Source organism: Rhinolophus ferrumequinum, chromosome 12 (assembly GCF_004115265.2).
Source record: "Rhinolophus ferrumequinum isolate MPI-CBG mRhiFer1 chromosome 12, mRhiFer1_v1.p, whole genome shotgun sequence".
NCBI classification, from domain to species: Eukaryota; Metazoa; Chordata; class Mammalia; order Chiroptera; family Rhinolophidae; genus Rhinolophus; species Rhinolophus ferrumequinum.
In genome coordinates this window covers 80,695,709-80,703,248 of record NC_046295.1, presented here as the reverse complement: position 1 = coordinate 80,703,248, position 7,540 = coordinate 80,695,709, and positions in this window count along the sequence as shown.

Here is a 7,540-nt window from a genome sequence, read left to right as displayed (position 1 = left end):
CCCAGGCAGAGCTGCCTCCAATCCAACATCCTCCTTTCCCGCTCGCCACCTCCCCAATGCGCACTCCCCTTGTGACCCAAAGATGGCCAGTCAGAGTGTGTGGGTGTGTGTGCCGTGCCCCCGTGGATGCCCAAAGGGCCCCACATGGGAGGGGGGTCGCCAGAATTTCAGGGGCTCTCATTCCCAAAGCAAACCCCATGGGAGGGTTGAGGCTGGCCTAGAAGGCCGGAACCCTCCCTGGTCCTCTGGAATCACTCATCTCGTGGGCCCCAGGTCAGTCCCTGCCTCTCCTGCCTCAGTTTCCCAATTGTCCCATGAGGGGTTGGACAAGGAACTGTTTAACCCAGTGCAGCGTGGATGCAGCCCAGGTTCTGCCCCCTGGGTGCGTGTGGCAGGGTCGCGCTCTGGTGTAGAACTCCCTCCCAGGCCCCGCAAGAGGATGCAGGTTGAACCCAAAAGGGCAGCGGGGTCTAGCGTCCTCGGCCAGGCGTGCACACGGGACTTGCGCAGTTGGATATTGCGTGCACGTGACCCCGCCTACCGCTCACACGCAAAATGCAAACAGCACTAACGGATCCCCGCGCGACTGATGGGGATAATCCCGTCCGCTACCCCCTCACTGCTCTGTGACTCCCATGTCCTGCTGAACTCTGAGACCACCCCCACCCCAGCCAGGCTGGCCACAAGGCACTGGGCTGGGTACGCATGGAGACCTGGAGACAGGAGAGTCTCCAACACACCCCACCCTGCTGCCCTATGGTAGTCCCCAGACTCCATCCCAGCGTCCAGCTCGGGTCATGACTGGGTCCGGGGGACCTGGAGGCGGCAATGGACGCGGGTCTGGGCAGGAAGAATGTCAGGCCACCCCTTCTTTTTCCTCTTCTACACCCCCTCTCCTTTCTTTCTGGCAGGACCCCAGGTCCAGCCGGTCCCTGGCTGCAGCCCTGGCTGGAGGGAGCCCGTGGAGGAGGGGGCCCCACCACCCGAATGGGCAAATGCTGGGTGTAGTTGTTATTAGTGAGCCCCTTGGGCATTCAGTGCTTTTGCCCCACTTTATTGATGAGCAGTGGCCCCAGCTCTCAAGGCCACTCAGCTCTGAGTGACCACGTCCAGCTGTGAACAGGGGACTCAGAATCGTTGCTCTTCACCGTCGAGCCCTGCACTGACCAGCAGAGGCCTTGTCCTGTGTGGGGCTCCCCGGCCAGGTGACCTCCTGAGTCTGAGCACATTAGGTGCCGTCATCCCCCTGCTTGAATCCCCAACACACCCTCCTAGGGTCACTGACCCCACTGGAGGAGACTGAGGCTCTGAGAGTCACCACCTGAGCTTGCCTGTCACAGGGCTGTGATGTGGCCCCACTGTGGCTTTGAACCCGGGTCATCGTAATCCCAAAGGCTGTGCTTGGAGCCCGAGGAGGTGGCCTCATGGGGGGCACTGCAGACGGGCTCTGAGGAGGGCAAGGGTTTTGTAGGTCTCTGGAGTGGCGTAAGGGGTACACAGTGTGGAGGGCGTCTGGACCAGGTCACGCAAGCCTCTGAATGTGGGCCAGGTATATAGGGGACGTTAGCCCCTTTGCCTCATATGTGGGTTGCAAATATTTGTTCCCAGCTTATCATGTCCTCCCTTTTAAGTTATGGCATCTCCCTGAAACCTGTTGTCAGTTGCCCCCAATTTGGTCAATAGATTCAATACACTCTCTATAAAATACCTCAGCAGGTATCTCCTCGTGGAAGCTGATGAGCTCATTTCACAATTTATGTAGGAATGCAAAGGACCAACAATACTCAGAACACTCTTGAGGCAGAGCACAGTTGGAGGGCTTCACTACCAGATAGTCAGATTTTCTATCCAGCTGCAGAAATCAAGGCAGCGGGGTCGTCGTGTTAGAACAGACACACAGATCAATAGATTAGTATGGAGTCCTGAGACTCACACATACAGACATCTGGGAATCCTACAAACGTAATGACGGCAGCCAGACTGAGGACGCCTGGGGATGAGGACGGCTGAAGATCCTCATCGAAAAATGGTTCAATACACAAAAAGAAAAACCAACACAGTCAATATGCTACACCTCACCAACAGATGGATAAAATCCACGCGGTCATCTCAACAGATGAAGAAAAGCGATCTGACGTGATAAAACCCTTTCATGAGAAAAGCACTCAACAAAGTAGGAATTAGAAGGAAACTACCTGAACACGATAATGACCATTTCTGAAAAAACCCACATCTAATATAACATTGAGTGGTGAAAGTCTGAAATATTTTCCTTTACAATCAGAAACAATGCTAGGATGCCTACTTTTGCCATTTCTATTCAACATAGTATCAGAAGTCTTTGCGAGGGCAATTAGGCAAGAAAAAGAAAAGGCATCTCGATTGCAATGGGAGAAGTAAATAATCTCTGTTCACAGATGACATTTTACATGTAGAAACTGCTAATGATTTCACACACAAAACTTTTACAACAAAAGAATTCAGCAAAGTTGTAGGACACAAAACCAACACAATTGAGACCCTAGCCCAGGGCAGGTGGCTGACCCGGACGGTCCACGCCAGCCCCCCCACCCCCCACCCCAGGCTCTCGCCTGTTCAGCGTTGGCAGGAATGAGCTGGGTGCCCACATCTCACAGCAAGGAGAGCAGGCTCAGCCCTGCGGTCAGGAGGGACAGCTGCATGTTTGGGTCAGGGGGCGTCTCTTCTGCTCCGGGAGGGGCCTGGCTTTCCTGCCGCCCATTTATCCTCCTGCTGGGCTGACCTGTAGATGGGACCCTGCCCCTCCCTCCTCTTCACAAAGGCCCCTTGATTTTGCAGCGTGGGTGGTGATTAAGTCTTTGGTTTGGATCCTGTGAATGAAGGTTCTTACTTTTGGGTAATTAGCCATGATTACTCTCCAGCTGGATTCCTTCAGAGAAAGCCTTATCTGGAAGGGAGGATGTTATCGGAATGGGGACCAGTGCACCTCTGCGTTAGGTTCTAGGAAGATAAACAACGGCTTTCTTGTGCCCTCACACCTTCCTACCCCCACCCCTCCCACCAGCCTTGGCTGCACCAGCCCCGGGAATCCTGTACCAGCCCTGGTCCCTCCCAATGCCCCTGAGAGAGCTGGTCTGCATCCAGGCTCCAGCTCCCACCTCAGAGCAGATGCCCCCCCCATCCCCTTCCTGAGCTCCAAGCAAAGCACCCAGCCTGCTCCAAACGCCCAGGATGCCCACAGCACCTACTGCAGCCCCCTCACCCCTCTCAGGCAGAACTGACTTTCCCCTCAAACACAGGCTCCTATTCCGTCTTCCCATCGCTGCCCCAGTGAGAACCTGGGGGGCCTCACTGACTCTGCACCCTTCACGTCTGCTCCCCACACAACCCGGGCTGTGCTAACTGCAATCCGCGCTTGCTAGCTCAGCCACCATCTGCTCCTAGCACAGCCATGGCAGTTATATTAGTGGCAATGGCTCACTGGTTACAGCTGACGACCAACTAGCCACAGCTGATGGCCATCCAATCACAGTTGATGGCCATTTACTACCCGAGCCAGCACCTTTCCACGTGAGGCAGAGAGCCTGGACACTGCACTCCTGGCTCTGTCCCCACAACACTACAAAAGCCCCGGGGTGATTCTGGAAACTACCGTGACGACATATTCAGGAGCAGAGTCGCACACCTGCTGGGGACCCAGTGCCCTGCGGTCCCCATCCTGGTGGGCTCTGGGCTGCCTGGCCTCCTGCCCACACCCTCCATGGTGGCCTCCCTCCTCACTCCTGCCACGACCTCCAGCCAGGGAGGAACCTGAGGGCCAGGTGACCTACCTGCTCACGTGTCCCCACCTCAGGGCTACAGCCCACGCTGTCATCCCCACACCCACCCCTTCTCCCCTAGCACACGACCATCCATCCAGAAGCTGCAGAAAGCACCCACAGAACTTCGGGCGGAGAACCAGCACCCAGTCCCCCGCCTGGACCCCTGTGCCCGTTGGCCTGTGGCACCCGCCTCTGAACCAGGACATCACTGGGTCCTCCCGTCCTTTCCACCCTGGCTTCCCCACCCCTTCCCTATTCCCAGCCCCTCTGAAGGTCCCCACAGACAGGCAGAGTCACCAGGAACCACTGAAGCTCTTTATATGGGACAAGGATGGCGGATCCGGGCTGGGGGGAAGGAGAGCTGGGCGGCGGGGATGCAGAGCAGGCTCAGGTCACAGGGGTCCTTCCATGTCCTGCTGGGGGAGGGTCCTGGGGGCACTGCCCTGGGGCTGCTGTGGAGCACATTGCCTGCTGCCCTAGGAGGGGGTCAGTCGGGCCAGGATGGGGGTTAGCTGGAGGGGCATCCTGGGGTTGTGGGGGCTGCAGCGGTGTGGGGGCAGGTTCCAGCTGCCACCAGGTGCTTGTGAAAGCTGGGTACCGACGTGGAACCATTGTTCCTGAGTTATACAAATAGCTAAGCCAGCAGACAGAGAAAAGAAAGGAGTCCCTGACTGTCCCAGGAATGATGGTTGTGGACAGACATCCAAAGCAAAGACCGGGTCTCAGAGAGGATCTCAGAGCAGCGAAGGCTACCCCTGGCCCACACGGGGCCCCCCTTGTCTGCACTTGAGGTGCCCCCAGTGGCACTGACATCCCGTTGAACTCAGGACTCTTGTTTGCTTCCAGGGTAGCTCACCCTAATCACTTTCAGGAATGCAGTTTTCTGTCGAAAGTAAGAAAAACCCAGGAATGAGATGATTCCCTGGAAAAGGGCCCTGAACCTGTCACCACCCGCAGCTCAGACTGAAAACCAAGACACGTCACAGCGCTGACGTCTCCCCGACGGAGGGAATGGGGGAGGGAACAAGAGAGTCACAGGGGACACAGAGGGACATAGGCAAGCTGGAGGGGACACAAGGAGACACGGGACAAAGGGGGATACTGGGTGGACACCAGGAAAACGGACAGAGCCAGCCTCTTACCCACGTGGGCTGGCATCAAGATGTCCTCCTCTGAGAATCCCTTGTCCTGAATGAATTTCTTAAATGCTTTCAGGGCTTCTAGGTTCACATCGGGATTTCTACCTGCAGGGCAGGTGACCAAGTGAGCCTGAAGTCTAAATGATCGCTCCGAGGGCAGGGACAAATGGGGTACTGGTGATTGACTGAGTACTCGGCACAGTGCCTGGAGCACAAAGTGTGGTGAGGGAGGGTGGCCTGTGACTCTCGTGAGCATCCCCCCACAACTGATCCAGCCCTTCCACTTCCCCCCAGGCTCCTGGAACAGAGCCTAGGAGCAGTGGCAGGTCAGACTCCTGACCGGATGACATGTGGCCCCTTCCTCAGCAGCGGGGGCCACAGCTGGGACCCTTGGGGTGCACGGACTAGCTCCTTCTGTTCTGCAGGAAGAACATCAGGAACCTTTTCTTGGGGTCCCCTAAGGCCACCTAAGGGGGGCGGAGCCTGCCCCATCACTCTGACAGCTCTTCCACAGAGCCTACTTAGGAGTAGCTCTGAGCACTATAAAGCCGGCCCTTCCATGCAGCCAACAGGCCACCCACAGGGACCAGGACCAGGGACAGCTCCTACTGCCAATCCTGTGATCAGCAATAATTCTGAGTGCCCCTTTCACGGCTGGACTTGGTCATTCAGAGCTGAGTGACCTTGAGTGCTGGGGCCACTGCTCATCTATAAAGTGGGGTGAAAGTACTGAGCCCCCAAGGAGCTCCCCAATAAGAGTAACTACCGCAACACTTGCCCCTCTCCGTGAGCTCCCTTCAGCCCTCTTACTCCAACCAGGACTGCAGCCATGGACAGGCTGGACCTTGTGTCCTGGGGTCCTGCCAGGAAGAAAGGGGAGGGGGTGTAGAAGAGGAAAGGGGAGGGGCGGCCTGACCTTCCTGCCGACATCTGGTGTCCACTTCCACTGGTCAGGACTGCCTGACCCACCCAGCCAGGCACCGAGCTGGACCCTGAGGTGGATGTGGGACCAAGTCAGCAGGGTAGGAATACATCCCATGATTCTCCTGTGCCCAGGTCTCCATGCCCACCAAGCCCAGTATCCTGCAACTCTGCCCGTTTGGGATACGGTTGGCCCCATGGCATAAGGGGACATGTGGTTCACAGAATAGGTAGTGGGGGTGAGGACGCATGCACGACATCTGGTCCACACGGGTCCCATGTGTGCGCCTTGCTGTGGAAACAGACCTGGTTGCCCTGGGTGGGTCCACCTAGGTCTGCCCACGGGAAGAGGCCAATGATGCCCTCAGTCCCCAACACACCCTCCAGGTAGGAGGGAGCCCAGCGCTTGAGAAGTTCTGTGAACAATACCTTATGAGACAATCAGGAAACTGAGGCCAGGGGAGGTAGGGACTGGCCCAGGACCCACAGGAAGTCAGAGTCCAGGGAGGGTTCTGGCTCCCTTGGGCAGGGTTTCACCCTGCCGTGGGGTTTGCTTTGGGAATGAGAGCCTCTCAAATCCTGGGGGACCCTGCTAACCCCCACCCTTGCGGGGTCCTTTCCTCTAGGGCATACCCACGTGGGCACAGGTACACGTGTGTACACACACACACACACACACACACACACACACTGCGCTGCTGGGCCAGAAGGTGAGTGCACACTTGAAGTGACAAGTGGAGAAGAAAGGGGCTGGAGGCAGCACTGCTGTGGGGAAGGGGCTTCCAGTCCCCTGGCAGTGTGCCTGGGACACATGGCATGGGGAAAGGAGAGATGCCAGGCTGATGGGCAGGGGGTCCCCAAGGTACTGTGGGGTCTGTCTGGGCCAGGACCATCCACAGAGCAGGACAGGGTCTGGGGTCTGCATCCCGCACTCTGGGCACCTGGAGCTAGGAGGAGACCCCCGCCCTAGTGTGGAGAGGGCTACAGGAGAGAAAGCCTCAGCCTATTCTATAAATTGGGGTACACAGATGGTGTGACACAGAGGGCCCCACAGGCTCCTAGAAGAGTCTGTGTCCCTGGTTCTCCATCATAACCCACTGCTCTCCCAGTCCTTGGAAAATGCGTCTGCTCCCTCGAGGTCCTTCTGAGCAGAGGGCAGCTTGCGGTTTGTGGGTCTTGGGACCTGGGTAGTGCAGAACGTGACAGAGCACTGGACCACTCGTCTGGGGACCAGGGACAAGGCCATCCTTGTTGGAGCCTTGGGGTCCTCATTTGGAAGTTTGTACCGAGTTATGTCCCGGCTGGGGTGAGGAGGCTTCGCGGATGAACTGGACACCAACCAAAGGTATGTAATTTCGTCTATGGTTTTCCTGCCTGGGGCTGCAGTGCTGGGGATGACCACCAGGAGGCGGGCTGTGCCCACTGTGCTCAATGGAGCAACGAGCAGAAAAGGGACACCGAGGGGTCATTCTGGGTCTCCCCCTGCCTCCAACCAACACGCACATTTATTATTAACCTCCACGTCCACAATGGGAGCTGCTCAGATGTAGGAGGGACACTGAGACCCTTTCATCATTCATTCAGCTGCAGTGCCCCCTGTACTCACCCTGAGCAAGGGCCCTGCTAGACCTGGGGGAGGTGCTGAAAGGACCCACGTGGTCCCTGCCTTCCAGGAGCTCG